Consider the following 17,904-nt stretch of genomic DNA (forward strand, 5'->3'; position numbering starts at 1 on the left):
CTCATCATCATACCCTCAGCTCAGTGCCTAGAAAAGCAACAGCTATTCACTAATTGCTTAATGAATAAGTAAATACACTGGGTCCCCCTCCCTTACAGCATACACAAAAATAAACTCAAAATGGATCAAAGACTTAAACATAAGACAAGATACAATAAACCTCCTAGAATATATAGGGAAAACATTATCTGACATACATCTCAAAAGTGTTCTCCTAGGGCAGTCTACACAAACAATAGAAATAAAAGCAAGAATAAACAAATAGGACCTAATTAAACTTATAAGCTTCTGCACAGCAAAGGAAACCAGAAGTAAAACAAAACAACAACCTATGGAATGGGAGAAATTTTTTGCAAACGATGAAACTGACAAAGGCCTGATCTTCAGAATATATAAGCAGCTCATACAACTTAAGAAAAAAACAAACAACCCAATCCAAAAATGGACAGAAGACCTAAACAATCAATTCTCCAAGGAAGAAATACAAATGATCAACAGGCACATGAAAAAATGCTCAATATCACTACTTATCAGAGAAATGCAAATCAAAACTATGATGAGGTATCACCTCACACCAGTCAGAATGGCCATCATTCAAAAGTCCACAAATGACAAATGCTGGAGAGGCTGTGGAGAAAAGGGAACCCTCTTACACTGCTGGTGGGAATGCGGTTTGGTGCAGCCACTGTGGAAGGCAGTGTGGAGATTCCTCAAGGGACTGGGAATAGACTTACCATATGACCCATGAATCCTGCTCCTGGGCATACATCCAGAAGGATCCCTACTTTAAAAAGACACCTGCTCCCCAGTGTTCATAGTAGCACCACCTGCAATAGCCAAGACATGGAAACAGCCTAGATGTCCATCGACAGATGACTGGATAAAGAAGATGTGGTATATTTATACAATGGAATACTATTCAGCCATAAAAATGACAACATAACGCCATTTGCAGCAGCATGGATGCTCCTGGAGAATGTCATTCTAAGTGAAGTAAGCCAGAAAGAGAAAGAAAAATACCTTATGAGATTGCGCATATGTGGAATCTGAAAAAAAAAGAATATAAATACAAAACAGAAACAGACTCATAGACATAGGATACAAACTTGTGGTTGCTAAGGGGTTGGGGGGGGTGGGAAGGGATGGACTGCGAGTCCAAAATTTGTAGATACTGACAGGCATATGTAGAATAGATAAACAAGATTATACTGTATAGCACAGGGAAATATATACAAGATCTTGTGGTAGCTCACAGTGAAAAAAATGCAACAATGAATATATGTATGTTCATGTATAACTGAAAAATTGTGCTGTACACTGGAATTTGACACAACATTGTAAAATGACTATAATTCAGTAAAAAATGTTTAAAAAATGTATGGGCATTTTGTATATTAACATAACATTATCTCGTCAGTTAAACTCCACACCCACAAATCTCTTTGAGATGAGCCCTTTTTTACCTTGAGGTGTCTCTGAGACTGCTATCAGACAGCATTCTTAAGTGACTTAGATTTGTTTAACAGAAGATCTGCAAGGAATGCCCTTAAGATACTTAGGAGTTCTTTTGTCTCTTTGGAAGATCAGTTTTGATCTATCGAAGGTCCTGAGAAAGAGTTTTATAGCCACAGCACTGGCTCCATATTTACCCTGAGATGTTTTCTCATCTCAGTTTCGTATTTTGGCATCCTGGATTTGATCTTCAGCCTGAGGTCTTTTGTTTTTGACAATGCTCTGCTGTGAGAGAATGGAGATGAAAAATAGTTTTATTTTCAAATCCAACATGTCCTGGATGCTTTATATTTCCTTTAAATTGTCTTTAAACACTGAATGGTTCCTTTTATACAACATTCTGCTTGGAAATCTCTTTGACCAAATCCACCAGTGCGTTAAGTTTATTTTTTATTTTCCATGTCATTGCAAAAACAATTGCATTGCAAAAAATCAAACAAACAAAATGTTGCTAAACTGTCTACCACTACATAGCAAGGGTCATCTTTTTTTCCCAGTCCTGTCCTTTTCCTCAATAGCTCCTCAAGGCTCTTTCATCTCTATCAAGCAAAGAAATCACAGGCCTGCCCAAGTTTGAGGGGAAGAGAGCAGGGAGGTCTTGATGGGGATTAGGCAAGGTCACACTATAGAAGAGCAAAGGAGATGGGAGGTACTGAGGCAGCCACCTTTGGAATAACCACTCCACCACATCTATAACAATTTCAGTGCTTGTGGGCACGTGAGGTTTACCAGCAGATACAAAAGGCCCATGAGAAGACACTCTCATAGGATAAAACTAGTGACATCGACTCCATATTGGGAGCAAAAATTGAATGATTGGGCTTGTCCCTCCTGCATCTTCTAAGAATGATAATATCTTATAACATTAAGATACTGTAAGATAGTGTTGTTTTGGTGAAGGCAGAGGAGGAATACTGTAAGGAAATGGTAAAAAGTAGAAGGTAACATTGTTGCAGAAAAACGTGTTACAGCTAGGTGTTACAACTCGGTTGTGACAGCAACTTGGATCCTGGTGAGACACCAAGCAGCAGCACTCAGAGAGCTGGAGAACTCAGGTTTATTACACCAGTGGGCCCAGAGGAGTTAACATTCCAAGCTCTGGAGCCCGGCTGTAGGTTTACACGGGCTTTTATAGGCTGCCAGTTTACACTTTGCAACATCATATGCAAATAAGGTATAACAAAAGTTGATTAATTAGGAACAAGCTTTGTAGAAATGGACCAATCAGGAGTGAAGGAAATAACCAATCAGGAGTGAAGGAAATAACCAATCAGGAGTGAGCTCAGGGAACCAACAGAATTTTAGGGGTAAGTTCCACTTTCCTAGAAGTAAGCTGTTTCAGAGGCAAAAAGTGAGACAGAGTCGCTCAGCCAGGGAACCGGATGGTGCTGGCAGGAGAGTAGTGGCCCTGCCTGAGGTTCCTGCTGGTCTTTTTTATGGGGCTTCCCACCTCAGCATGAGCTCCTGAATTTGCTAAAATAACGTAAGCTAGAACAGACTTCGCTTTTCTCTTCATTGCTTTGTATCTCAAGGAGTCCACAGCCATTAAATAAAGGATCCTACATTAGGAGAAGAGCTCAGTGGACACCTTTTATCATCCCATGTTTGTCACCTACTACACGCTCATATTTCAATGTTTACTTTATTAATATCTAATAAACATCAATATTGTGCCATTTACTGTACTTGGTACTAGGGCTATGAAAAATATGGTTCTTGACCTAAGTTAGCCCAGAGTGATGGCCAGAGAGAAATCTGTGAACAAAGATTTTTAATATACCTGGATAATTTCTAGGTAAGAGTTTTGTTTTTAAGCAGCTAAGGAAAGGTAGAAAGGTCAAGAAAGATTTAACTCTAAGGTAGGAGGCTGGCATATTGTTGATAACTGAGTTAATTCATGAAAAATAAAAATTAATTTCCGGTAGAAAGGTAGACTATATAAACAACATTCTCGGTGGGAGAAATAACAAATGCAAAAGCATAGAGTCATGAAAGGGCTTAGCTTGTTTTAAAAAGGATGAGAATTCAATTTGACTGGAACATAAGAGTCCTAATGGAAAGTGAGAGATGAGGCTGGAGAAGGCTGGAGCTAGATGGCAGTAGACCTTGTGCACAGCTTTATGAAATTCAGTGTTTGTTTTATAGGCATTGAGAGGCCATCAAAAGTCCTTAAGCACAAAATGATCAGGAAGATGACCCTGCTGGCAGTGAGAGAAAAGGAAAAGACGAGGTGGCAGAAAGAATGCTTGGGAAGTTGATGCAATATTTCAGGGGAGAGAAGAGCAAGCCTTATTCCAAGACAGTGACAGTGGAGTTTTAGGGAAGGGGGCAGGTTCAGAGGCTTATTCTGAAGCATTTGGAGACTGATTGGCTGTGAGAAGCAAAATCATCACGGCTTCTATCTTGGGAATCTCGGGGACAGTGATATCACTGATTGAAAATTAGAATACAGTGAAAGAAATGAATCTGTAGAAGGACAGGGTGGAAAGGTAGAGTTCAGTTCTGCCTGTTGTTAGGTGCGTGGTGCCTTTGGAATATTCAAAAAGGGATGTCCATGACATCACTGGAAGTATGGGTCTGGTTGAAACTGAAGGGGAAGCTGAGATCGTGGGGGTTCTCATATTTTAAATTATGCAAGTCTGGGGACTTGGGATTTGTTACTGTGCTAAAAGTGAGCATGACAGCTATTGACAAGCCTTTGCTCAGTTTTGAACTCAGGACTCTTTCAACATTTCCAAAGATTCAACATGTCTTCTTGGAGAACATTTGAAGAGGGCTTGGGGACCAGCTGGTAATAGGGATCCACAGATGACTGGTGGATTGAATTGGAGTTAAAGCCAGTCCCCCAGTGATATGTCTCTGACTGAGCCACTGATGTATTATTTATTAAAAGTACCCCCATTCACTTCCTAAAGGAAGAGATGTCTCATACGAAAGATACATGCACATTAAGGATGAGTAGCAGAGTCCAGTAATGAAAGGAAAAGATAATTTATCAGAAACTCCCAGCTAATAAGAATAACTACCCCTGAGCACAAAACGCAGCTGTGAGTTTTCTGGCAGCCAAGGAAAGGAAGCAAACATGATGGGTTTATTATTATTCCTTGAATTAAATGCTAGGGAAGCAGATTGCCCCTCTTATCAGGAGGGAGAGTCTGTTTCCCTACATTTAATTCAAGGAGAAACTCAAGAAACAATAATGTGAAGAACATCTTCAAGACCCACCTTGTAAAAGACCAAATATCCTTCTCTGTGTTGTTCTCTGGTTGAAGCTAAGCTCATAAAACCCAAAGCTCAAAGCTAAGCTCAAAGCTAAGTTCGTGGTACAGTAAATGGCACAATGCCGATGTCCGTTAGATATTAACACAGTAAAGTCTGAAATATAAACATATTTCTAATTAAAACTAAGCTTATAATCTCCTCACTTAGATATTCATTTTCATTTTTCATGAACTAATTCATAATTTTTTTAAAGACATTTCTGCAAAAATCCAGTGTGGTATCATTTACCCCTTGCTAATCCGCTCTTTTTGCCTCTTCTGCAGAAAAGCCATTCAACTGACAGAAATGGGGAAGTTTAGCTCCAGGGACAGCAGACCTTGGGGAACAATCCAGATTAGTGGGGAAGAATCAAATTCCAGATAAAGTGGAGAAAAAGCGTTTTCAGATTGTGTTTAAGGAAAAGCTGAAAAAACCAGAAAACAACAAATTATGAGACAGCAGCCCCTCCCTGGCTCAGGAAGCAAGGTTGATAACTTCGAGGGTTAGCTGTTGCTTAGGGCTTCTTACAGCTCTATAAAATAAAATAAAATAAAATAAAATAAAATAAAATAAAATAAATTTAAAAATGGAAAAGCTGTGAGAGGATGGATTGCTTGAGATAGAATCAAGGAAAGGGAGTTTCCAGGAGTTCGTCAGTCAGAAGTCCCTGTAGGTCAGGTGTTCTGGGCAAGACGCGAGCACCATGGGAAGTCACAGCTCCACAACACAGTGAGCCCCAGCCCCTCCTGATTTGCCTCTAGTTTCCAGACCTGCACCCAAGGTGGAGGAGGCCTGGCCATGGAGTACAAGCGTCAGATATGTCGGTCACCTCCCCTGTACCAAATTCAGTCGGTTGGTAATGGCTCCCTCAACACCGTGTTCAGAAAGTTTCTGAGGCCCCATCCAGGCCCAATAGGAAAAGGTATCATTATTAAATAGAAAAGTCTGTCATAGCTGTGGGCTCAGAATAATTGATAGAATTGATTCCTATACTTAATATTAATGTGACAATCCACATTCATGTATTAATGGTCATAAATACAATTAATCAGTATAATGAATATTAACATATTTGCCAGCCTTGATGTTAATGTAACAGCAACAATTGCACATGGGTACTTTTCATGGACTTCAGTGTGTTCCCTTGTCCCAAACTCAGGTGTCAAAGCCCCAGCCTCCACTGTGACTGCATCTGGAGACAGGGACTTTAAGGAGGTAATTAAGCTTAAATAAGATGACAAGGAAAATCCTAATCTGATGGGACTCAGAACATGAGGAAGAGACACGGGAGCTCGCTCTCTGTCTCCACACGGAGAAAAGGCCACGTGAGGACACAGCGAGAAGGTGGTGGTCTCCAAGCCGGGAAGGGAAGCTTCATTAGAAACCAACCCTGGCAACTTGATCTTGCTTGGACTTGTGGCTTCCAGAACCGTGAGAAATAGATTTCCATTGTTTAAGCCAGCCAGTCTGCTGTATTCTGTTCTGGCAGCCGGAGGCGATGAATGCAGTACTGAATCAAGTACCCAGGGACAGTCTACGTTGTCAGAACAGAGCTGCAGAACGATAAGAGTTGCAACTAACCCTAGAACACCTCCTCCAGCTCCACCCAAACCTTTTGATCCAGAGGAAAGGAACTGGGTGGCCTGAGGTTAATAACCGTCAAGTGTCCCCTGAAGGAAGCACCCGTTCCTCCAATATACATGTTTCTGGGTGAAAAGACATAATACGGGTTAAAATGTGTAGACTCTGGCAGGATTTTACAAACTCCAACTTTTTCGGGGTCCAGGGAGATAAGGTAAATGAGCGAAATCAAACATGTATGTGGCAACCCTTGGAGGCGGGGATTATGGTGATCTGGAAAGTGAAGTATGTGTTTGTGTGTGTGTGTGTGTGTGTGTGTGTGTGAGATGGGTGTGGGGAAGACCCTGCCTACACATCTGTGGCTAAATTCAGCCAATTGGCAATTGACTTGCCATGTCTGGAAACAGTGGTTAATATGGCCCTCGGACAACCCCTACCCGTGTGTTGCCTACATATTTTGCAGAAGGATTGAGGTGAGTGCTGCAGCTGAAAATGCTTGCAGGGGTCAGTGAAGAGGAGCCCCGCACTCGTGAACTACCAAATGAAGAGGAGGCAAAGGTGATGTTCAGCTGTGAGCATTAAGGGGGTCAAACCACACCGTCTTCTCTGGGGAGTTCATCCCGGCTCTGCAACGTGGTGGAAGTTCCCAGATTGTTCACAGGCGGAGCCAAGATTGGTCCCCAAAACTGCTTTGGACTTGTTCATAAGCTTGACCAAATTTTCAATGGAAAGTTCAGGAGTTCTAACCATCTAATGGGAGGATGAGATGGTGCTGACTTGGAAATTTTGAATTCCTGCTTTTACTTCACTATTCCTGCTGAACACACTTAATTTTGGCCAGGACCTGGGCTTCCCCAGCCCACCAGGACGAGCTGGCTAGAGGAGGGCTCTGAAAGTAATGAAATGGATTGCCCTTTTGAGTAGAGGTAGGCAGTCACGTCCATCTGGATGCTCAATAGCTTCTGCCGAGTATGACGATTTGAATTTAGCACAGTTGCTATCGAGCTGTTCTGTCTGAGGCTAATTGGCCACCTGGTTCATGGCCATGCCTCTAATGTCAAGAAGACTGTATGATCAGTGCGTTAAAAGCTACTTGGCTCCTTGTCTGGCAGCCAGCATCCTAAGTACCTAAGAGTGAACTTAGTAGGTGATGGTTACAAAACAGGGAAACAGGACCCAGCCCCGCTCTCGGTTACCTAAGGGCAAAATGTGCTCAGTTAGAGCTCCCTTCCTACCCAGTGCCACTTAACTTAGCACCGTGGCCTTTGAGGAGGTGACACCCGTCTCATTTCCCAATGCAAATCAGGAGGGGAAGGTGTCAGCTGTGAGGGAAAAATACCCATTAAATGTGTACAAGCCGCCAGACTGAATCATGAAGCCAAATGTGTTTCTGAACTTGGCATTATTTTAAAGGCTGAAGTTCGGAATTGCATCAAATGAAAGTTTGTTTAATTCTCAATTAGGGATTGTTTTTATGCCGTGTCAGTGGCAACGGGGAACTTTTATGAGCTGCGCTACTGATTGAAACGATGCCTTCACTGGGTGTTGATTGAGTGATCTTTTGATTCCCTCCTTATTAACATGCTAATGGTTCGGGGTACAGCCCCTCTCAAAGGCGTCTCTTCTTCCTACGATGGATGTCTCTGACCTCGCACTGTTCTCCCCAGAGGCTGGGGGAGGAGGGGTGTCTGGGGCTCTTCAATGGCCTCATTAGCATAGCGCAGCTCAACTCCCAAGGGTGATAAATTTAAAGAACATGGAACACAATTAGGAAGATTTTTAAAAGGTTACAAACGGTAGGCGGGTTCTGAGAATGTCTGGCTCTCCATGTCAAGGGCATCTAAGTCAGTCCTGGGAGCAGCTGGAGCCCAAAGGCCAGGCCTCTCTCTCTGCTGGCTGGATTTACATAAGCTTGGAAGATATTTTCAGCTTCCTGCTCTCACTTCTCTTAATATTCTCCGCTTCTCTGTCTCACAAAGGGGGAAGGCTGCAAGCTTAGGATGCTGAGCTTTTGGTCTTCAGAAGTTCTGATGTTGTTTCCTTTTTCAGATCTTCTGGGGATAAGCAGAAGCAGAAATTGATGCAAAAGTGTCAGGCACCCGTTCTTAAAGCCGGTACGTGCGGGCACCGGGGGAGGGTGGGGTCGCTCCTCTGTGGGGCGATGTCTGCTTCCTTAAGATTTTTCATTTTAAAATGAGATGAAATACACTCAAGTGCCTGGCATAGTACCGAGAAATATTTTGTTTTCTTTTCTTGGCTCTCTCCGCTCCCATCTGAAAACAGTCTAATTGGGACTCTGAATCAAGGTAAAGATCACAGGAATCTTGGGATGGAAAACATCTATTAATATTCATCATTCATTAAAGCAAGCATTTATTGTGCAACACCAACTTGCTAGGCATCGAGCTCGGCAGAATTCAAAATGATGAAAGAGTAAGACTGAGACACTTCCGGTCGTCTAGGAGCCCATGTGCGCGCATGCGTGCGTGCGTTCACGTGTTCATGCATAAGGGGGGATGGGGGTCTTGTGCAAGCTGTGGCCTCATGGAGGTAACCAGTAAGTTCATCCTATTCCTTTGCATCTCCTGTCCACAAAGATCAAAAGAACCAGAGACTCGTGGGGCCAAGAGAGCCTGTTCTGCCCTGGCAGCCTGGGCGCGTGGTCCTGATCCTGCCTCCGAGCGGCTGTGTGATCTTGGGCGAGTCACCGTCGCCCAGCGAGCTTCAGCTGTGCTGGAACGCAGAAGGCTGGCCGCAGGAGACAAGCTGGAGAGGGCATGCCCTGTATAAACGTATCCTCAGTGTTCGTTTTGTGGACTGATTCGAACAAGGTGATGGACAGAACTCTGCCCGGGCGGTGAGCTGTGGGTGCTGGATGAGATGCTGTCAAGGTTCCTCCAGCACTCCAGAATTCAAAGACACTAAACCTTCTGTCACTCTGCCCTAAGCTGTTCCCGGTGGCATTAGTCTGCCATAGCCGGTAACTACATGTATAAAATAACATGACAACATAAACCTTTAAAACAGAGGGTTTTTATTTCTATGACGGTGACCCACCCGCTCTTTGAGAAAGTATTTGATGAAGCATCCAGTTACAAAGTTTGGATGACCCATGGATAGAATCCGCCCTGGATCTAATGTCAGAAGGTCCAGAGCATCCAGTGACCTGGTTTTCCCACTTCTGCAAGGTTGGGTCGTAGACCCTCATCCCTGCCGGCATCTATTCCAAAGCCCATTTGCTCATTGGATGTGCTATGTGCGAACACTGTGCTGAAGGCATGTCCCTTGATGAGGAAGACAGATGTGGGTACTGACCTCCAGGAGATGTTTCATTTCTTACCTGCATCAGCTCTCCCCAAGGCCATCCTGAGGTCCTCTTTTGCCCTGAATTTGGGGACTCAAGACTTCCAAGGGTCTTTGGGGAGGAGTCTGCCCCAGGAGTCTGGCCTCATGGCAGGTACTGTCATCCTAATTTCTGACAACAGTGTGACAGAAGGGTCAGGTCCTGGAGATCGAAAAGGTTTCCCCAGGGAGACATGGCCCAGTTCGCACTCTTGCGGGTCAGGAAATGTAACCCAGGTGAGGCAACTTTGAGGGTGCCCAGCAGAGGGGCCCACTGGGGCTGAGTCTATCTAATTTGCTTGCCAGGTGGTGCATTCACATGCGGTCTGCTAGCAGGGGTGACCTTTTCTAGTTTGCACAAGAGAGCCTTATAGGATAGCCCTCTCTCCCCTCCTGTCTGTAACTTAGGACTGAAATGGATTCTTTCCCTCACCCCTGAATCCCATATTCCACACCTTTTCACAAATTGTCCCGTGTTGGACAAGGGGTAGGAAGAAATTGGAGGGCCCACCAAAGCAGTGTGGGCAGTCGGGCGGCAGAAGGTAAGGCTTAACTCCCGGCCTCCTGTAGCGCTGTCACAGTCCCTGATTCGAGAAAGAACAATGCCACACACAGACACACCAGCATATATGCGGGCTCGCACGCACAAGATACCCACACACACACTGATGGACACGCATCAGCTCACTCAGGGCACACCCGGACACACTCTGTGCTAGACACTGGTTGCATCGCCCAGATTTCCCATTAGTAGCACTGGACTCATTTCCCAGCTGCTGGGAGCGCAGCCGTCAGCCCTTTGCACACGGCCTCGCCAAGGTCACACTTCCTTCCAGGGGCAGCTCAAATCCACTGACTGACGTAGGAGGGGAGTGGCGAATGGACCCCTGGCCTCCTTGCCCCAGCTCCCGGGGAAAGCACGTGAAGGTGGGCCGTGACTCTTGCTCCTTAAGCCTTCATTTGTTGGCCTTGTTTTCCAAATGTCTTCATCCTTTCATTGTTCTCTAGCCACTCTTCGTCCTTCCCCACTAGCTTTCTTCCACCACTGCATTCCCAAGGCCCAGCCCAGCGCCAGGCACGTGGCAAGTGCACAGTTCTGTGCTGAATCTTGGAATGAGTGAAGAAGCAGGATGACAGAGCACCAGCAGGGGCCCCACAGGAGATGCCACTACCGGATGGGAGGTTAGAACAAGTCACCCTGAGAGTCTCTTTCAATCCAGACGGTGAGGCAGTGATTCTGAGAACTGATGAGCACCGTTTCCCAGCAGAGGAGGACAAGATCCCCTCCATAAACTTTTTTTCACTTCCTTGCATTCCCTCCCGACTCCCTTGTCCCGCCCATGCTTCCCATCTCCCTGACCCTCAATCCGCATATCCCATGAGTCCAGGTCCTGCTGACTGCTCCCCCACTTCTCCTGTGACTCCATCCCCCATCTTTCTGTTCCCACCTCCCTAGTTGAGCTCCTCCTCTGGGTCTCTGGTCTGCCCCCTCCTGTCCAGTCCCTGTACTGCAGCAGAACCTCGACTCCATCTCCTGCCCAGACCCTTCTCCCTCATGTCGCACACGTCCCTCACGAAGCCCTTTAAGACCTTCCCAGCTTCACCTCCCAGCACTCTGCTTGCACCCCACGTGTCCAGTTCTTCATGAACACTGTGATCTTCTGCACCCCACCCCTTTTCCTTTCTGTTCTCTGGGCCCAAAATGCTGTCTTGCAGCTTCCTTGCCCACTAGGTTACTCCTACTCACCTCAAGGTTCTGATGAGCATGGTGTCTCCCAAGCCCCAGGTCTGGCTGGCGCTCCTCCTCTGTGCTCTGCCAACACTCGCTGCCTCCTCTGTCCATCCACGCTACCCTGCTGTCTTGTGACCATTCGTCTTTGTGGCCGTATCCCCTGCAGGGACAGTATTCAATTTCTCTATGTGTCCTAAGCAGATGGTACGACATCTGGCATATAGTAGAATCTCAAGAAGCCTGGAACAAATGAATGAATGAATGAATGAATGAATGGTCATATGAACGCTCCTCCCCCTTTACCCTCTTTTGAGAGTCTTCCGGTGGGACAGCTCCTTATCCGTTGATGGGGGCCAGCACCAGACTGCAGGAGGGCAGCAGGTGGGCATGGGAAAACCCTCTGATACCCTAGATTTCTTTTCATTCATAGGAAACCATGAATACTTAAGAGAATCTCAGGTCCCTTGACTTCTTTCTACCTCTGTCATCTGAACAGTGACCTCAGGATCCCCTTCCACACTGGTTTCTCTTCTTGGGCTTGAGTTGTGACGAGGGGGCATCAGGCGATAACCCTTTGGAATTCCCACATTCTTCCTCTCCCTCTCCCTCCTGCCCACTCCCCTCTCCTCTCTCTCTGGACCAGCTGCTAAGTACTCAGCCTCTGGCTTGCATGACAAGAATTCTGTCATCTGAGTCTCTCCGATTTCTGCCAGATAACTGTAGATCACTTCAAACATCCTCTGAGCTCCATTTGCAGTGTCCAGCAGTGAGCACCTCACCGAATCTTTATGCAACAGATCCCTCCCCGGGGCTTTCTGTGGAAGGCCAATGAAGCATTCACTCCAGAAGCCACAGAATTTCCAAGATGCCCACCCAGCAAGGACAGGTTCTAAAGGGGACACACACAGGTGCACTCCCAGAGGACCCCAGGTAGTCTAGGAACCCCTGCCTGTCTCAGAGTGATTGACAGAACCTCACGAACTCACCTAGTCCATTGCCTGCTCCCAACCTCCCTCAGTTTCCCATTCAAGGCTTTCATTCCCTTCACGTGCTATTAGTTGGATTTGTACTTGTAATTAACCTAGATTTTTCATCTTACAATTGCTTTTATCTTCATTTTTTCTTATAGGGCAGGACCTACACAGGACAAAATCGTGCACTAGAAGTTTAGATCCATGATTCCTCCATCTCCCTTCTTTCTGAGCCGTGCTATGTGACTTGATGTTACCCAGGGACCATTTATTTTTGGAGGAATTAATTCATTTCCATGTATTACTGACTTAATACCCATCAATCACTCCCAGGACCTATTTTATCTGAAGAAGGGAGAAGAGAGTTCAAAACATGCCTAACTCAAAAGCTTTCCTCCCCAGTGGTGGAGTGGTAGACACTGACCTGCCCAAGAGAACTTGGGGCAAGTGGACTTTATCAGCTCTACATGGAGCGTACATATGGCCTTAGAATCAACGTCATAGAATGTTAGTGCTGGAAGAGAAGGTTGAGTTTATCTCGTCCATCATCTTCTTTTTGCAAATGAAGAAACTGAGGCCCAAAGAGGCCTTCACTTAGTCACTGGCAGAGTCAACATTCAAACTCAGTCTTCTGTTTCCTCCTCCAGTGCTCCTTCCACTGCAATAGCTACTAACCTTCCTGAGCACATACTACATGCAAAGTATCATCCTAAGCTCTTTCCAAGTCAGAATGAACTTATTTAGTCTTGACAGCCTGTAAGGAAGGTGCTATGACTATCCCCATTTTACAGAAGAGGCAGCTGAGGCCCAGAGAGGTTAAGGAGATCAGTCAAGGACATGAGTGAGGAGGTGGCAGGGCTTCTGCTCTGTTGCCACAGCTTCCTCAAATGTATTTCAGTGACTCCTTTGAAGCCCTGTTGTGGCATCCATTTCCCACCACTTTGCATCCTTTCTCAGATATCTGTGCCTTCTTACAGCTCCAAATGCATCCTGCATCCCCCAACCCTACCCCTGCATTAAAGGCCACCAGGACCTCAGAGAAAACCCTCGTTCCAGGCAGGAGGTGCTGCTGCTCGCTGACAGACCCACCTGCCTGCACCCTTTTCATGTGGTTGGTTGTCACCAGGGCTGTTATTAAAGCCAGAAATAGGATCCGGAGCGCTTCAGTCCTCCTCCAGACTTCTCACCCAGGAAGTTCCCACACGCCTGTGATATCACAGCGCTCCTGCTCCCCCTCCCGTGACATCATCCACACACCCCAGAACCTCCCCTCCCCCAAGTTTCCACCTGCCCAGGCAGGAGACACAGACTGCTGCACACCCCAAGACAATTTTTAATCATGAGATGCATGAAAAAAAATCTTTCTCCAATCAGGGTCAGGAACTATCCATTCCCACCTGCCTCTGCCCTCCCAATGCGGACAGTCCATTCTGGCTGCACGTGTCAGCTTAGCATCTCCCCAGGAGTGAGGTGAGGCCTTCACATGCTACTCTTTCTCAACCCATCCCCGCCTCCTCTTCATTATAGAACCAGCTGAGATCCTTCCACGCTGAAAACTCCCACACCCACATGGCATCTTAACTCAGCTGTGTGCTTGTCTGGATGTGTGTCTTTGTGTGTGTGTGTGTGGCCAGGGTGCAGACCTGTAGGAGACATGGAATTGGTCCATCAATGGAAACTGGTTTAAAATAAACTAAGTTCTCAGGCCCAGGATGGATACTCGCACCAGGTCCAAGTAAGCCTGTGGCCTTCCCCCCGATCTCCGGAGCAGTGAGGGTCTGAGTGTGGTCTGGGCATCAGGAATGAGGAATGAATGGCCAAGGGTCCAGGGTTGTATTCTTTTTTTTTTAAATATATATTGACTTGATTACAGCTTTCAGAAATGGGATCCAGAGCCCCAGATAGGACCTGTTGTCCCTCAACTTTTTTTCCCACTGCTGTATCCATGCAGTGTCACTTCGGTGCTTGGTGCTGTGCTGGGTACTGAGTGTACACACGGGGGAGAAGGGGTCACACACTTTAATTATATGACAACTCACGTGTGAGGCAAAATGAGCTCTGTTATCTGTAATGAGTCTAGTCTTCTTTTCCAGAAAGAGTGGGAAAGGGTGGGAAAAAGTAACCACAGGTCCAGTCTGGTTTAGAGCCTGAGCTCCTCCAATAATGCCGTAGTCCTTTTAGGAAGTGCCGGTCTCCTGAACGAAAGGTGCTCCGTCTCTCATGCTGTTCCTTTTTCTCCCTGTTCCTCCCCTAAGATTGAGGAGGGAAGGAGGGGGCTTTATGCAACCTTGTGGCGGAGGAGAAGTTTCAGATTTCTCCAGTTCCTTTAGCTCCCCAGAGCCACCCTCTTCCCCTCATGGCTGGTCTTTGTCCAGCCATGGCCCAGGGTCAGAAGCCAAGTCTGCATCTGTGTAATTTATGAGCTTGTCTCTCTGGATTTGGTCAGAACCCATGCTTCCCTGCCTCCCCAGGCACACTGGCTGCACTCAGGTTCTGTTGGTGCTGTGGACTCCCCAAGGTCAAGTCGTGACTCCTATTTTTGAGAATCTACCCACAGCTGTCCCTCATGTCCATGGTGACCTGCTACAGGAAACTCCACAGAGGACGCTTGGCTCCTTCTAAGTCTTGTCTTTGCCACCCAGGAGCCAAGGGTGGTCATGAAAGCCCGACTTTAGGGTCTCCCTCTGCCCACTCGTGCTGTGGTCTGTTCCACCTGCAAGGCGGCTTGTCTGTCTGTCTGTCTTGTCCAATGTCATCACATGTTGAAGGGCAGGCATTGGCTTATTTTTCTTTTTATCAGCAGACTCTGTTTCGGCACCGGCATATAGTTAAAGCTCAGTCCATTTTTATTGAATGAATGAACGAATGAATTGACCCTGTTTGGCTGGGACTGCGTATTATGAAGGCCATTTAGCATCCTTTGAAGAAAATTAGTATCTCAGAGGGAGATGACAGATGTTTCCAGAGCAGATGAAAGAGGAGTTGACTCTAAAAGTAGCTAACTTTTGTTGAAAAGTTACTGTGGGTCAGGTACTGTGTCAAAAGCATTTCAAAGCCATTTCCTCAACTGAACTCCAAAGCAAATCTTTGAGGTAAGTGGGCAGGTTTCTGTTGTTGTTGTCATCATTTTACAGACGAGGAAACAGGCCCAGAGACGTTAAGTCACTTGACCCAAATCACACAGCCGGAAGTTGGCTTGGACTTGAAACCATCACCTGAAGCCCTGAGCTCTCTCCTTTCAGCCTAGAGGTGGGCCTCCCGGGACTTCAGGACCTCTTAAAACTGTGAAAAACCCCAACAGGAAAGAAATTCTGATTTAACGGAGCTCAAGAATCAGCAGAAGTCCGAGTCCCAGTTTAGAAAGTAAAGAAGAGACAAATATAAACCCAAGGAGGGACTTCTGCAAAAACTCCATGCCCTAAGGAAAATCAGATAATTTATATGTTCTAGCAGCTTCCATCCTATGAGATGAGCTAGACCTACATGCCATTGAGTCTCTTTATGTGCAGCCGACTGGGAACTCAGGATAATGGATCCTTGAACATGGCTAATGCAGGATGGAAAAGCATCTTTCTCCTCTGGGGCTGGCGATGTAATTTCATACTAAATTTACTGTGGTTTATGTAATTCTTTTCATTCACACCAGAAGGAGTTTCTTTGCTGCTTCCCTTTTCAGAAACTTGAAGACCATAGATCTTTGCAAAGTGGATTTTTAAAAATAAAACAGAGAAGAAAAGATTGAACCAGAGAAGCTCCCAAGTTTCCGGCCTTCTGCCTGGACCAGCTTCCTGTGCGTCCTTTCCAGAACTGCTGCGGTAAATGTTACTGCAAGAGCTCTGGCTCTGAAAAGCCCAGGTCTTCCAAGAAAGCAGTCTTCATGGAGGAATTCTGCAGCTCTCTTTCCTCTGGGGAGGTTGGAGGGGCCAGAGGTTGAAGGAGAGACAGAGAGAAAATTGCCCCATCAGTGACTTTCAGGAGGATGTAGCCAGATGACAGAGTCCTGGACGTCATCTCCCTGAGTCTCTGCTTTTTTTTCACTGTTGGTCTCCTGAGCCACCTCTGATTCCTTCAAAGACCCTTACTGACAGTCTCCAGAGTGTCCATGCTCCTCTGTCTACTGGAAGACTCTGCCTCTTTCTGCTCCTCCATGAAGGCAAGCCAGAGCCAGGAGATGGGGCAGAGGAGGGGCCATTAAATGTACAAGAGGGCATGAATCCTGGCAGCTGGGATCCTAGACGATCTGGACGCTGGTCCTTTTAAAATCCTCACTACTGCATTCCCCAAACTGGGAATATTGATCTTGAGCTGAATTTAGAATAAAATTCTCCTTTAAATCTCACAGAGCCCTCTGAAGCATCCTCCTGCCCTTTTCCCAACCTCATCCCATGCCATCACCTGCCACAGTGATTTCTGCTTGTCTGAACAACCCAGGACCTTCCCTGCCTTCATGGAAACTGTTCCCTTGACTTGGAATGCTCTGCTCTGTACTCCCCATCAGCTGGCCCCTCAAGCTTTCCGTGGGAATCGAATTGTCTTATCAGAGAGGTCTCCTCGACCACCCTTTCTACAGCAGGTGCTCCCTTCTCATTCTCTTTTCCCTCACATTTTTAATTTCCTTCATGGCCTTTTGTACAAGACATGATCTCCTTTATGTGTGACTTGCCTATTGTCTGCCATGTCCTGGAATGTTCCCCAAGGGTGGAGACCACGTCTTTCTTGTCTCTGCTGAATCTCCAGTGCCTGGCACGAAGCTCACGCTCAACCAACATCTCTCAAAAGATAACTGAATTCCAGTTGTCTAAGTGCACAGGGACTGTGGGGTCCTTGAAGGCAGGGGCTTTTTTCTTCTCTGCATGCTCAGCACATGGTGTGGTGCCCGGAGCAGAGAAGACTCGGGCACCATCTACATATAAACAAAATTGCCCCCCTCATTCCATATCAGAGCCATCCTGCTCTTGATTCCTGCAGAGGAATCCATCGGATTGGCCGGAACCAGGAAGGCAGAGCTGGCTAGGCAGGTAGCGGGCCCCACATGCGTGTCAAATTGCCAGGTGACTTCATCTCCAGATGAGCTGGAAAGAAAGTGATTTTGTCAACAGTCACAGCCCACTGAATATTCTCTGGCATTTATAATCATTGTCCTACAGCTGTACAGTAGTTCCTTTCCCGTGCCTGCTCCAGAGAGCCGGGGTTGGCTGCTGGGTTTTTGTGAGGGTGTTTCCCCCTGCTCGTGGCTGGGAGGGGCTCTGCAGAAGCTAGTTGGGAGTACCTCGTCCAGCCTCCTGGGTGCTCAGCCCCTCCATTCCTCCAGGGGCAAGGAACACAGCATCTCAAGAGGCAGAGCCTCCTGTCCTGCACAGCTCTGGGGGGATCACAATGTCTTGCCCAGGAGGAATCCAAAAAGTCCTTCCTGTGACTTGATCTGTTGGTCTAGACTCTCCCAGCTGGGACCACCTTCTGAAGATGGCCCTGTAGACACATGGGATGATACTGGGTCTTTCTGTC

Source organism: Vicugna pacos, chromosome 33, assembly GCF_048564905.1.
Source record: "Vicugna pacos chromosome 33, VicPac4, whole genome shotgun sequence".
In the NCBI taxonomy this organism is placed as follows: Eukaryota; Metazoa; Chordata; class Mammalia; order Artiodactyla; family Camelidae; genus Vicugna; species Vicugna pacos.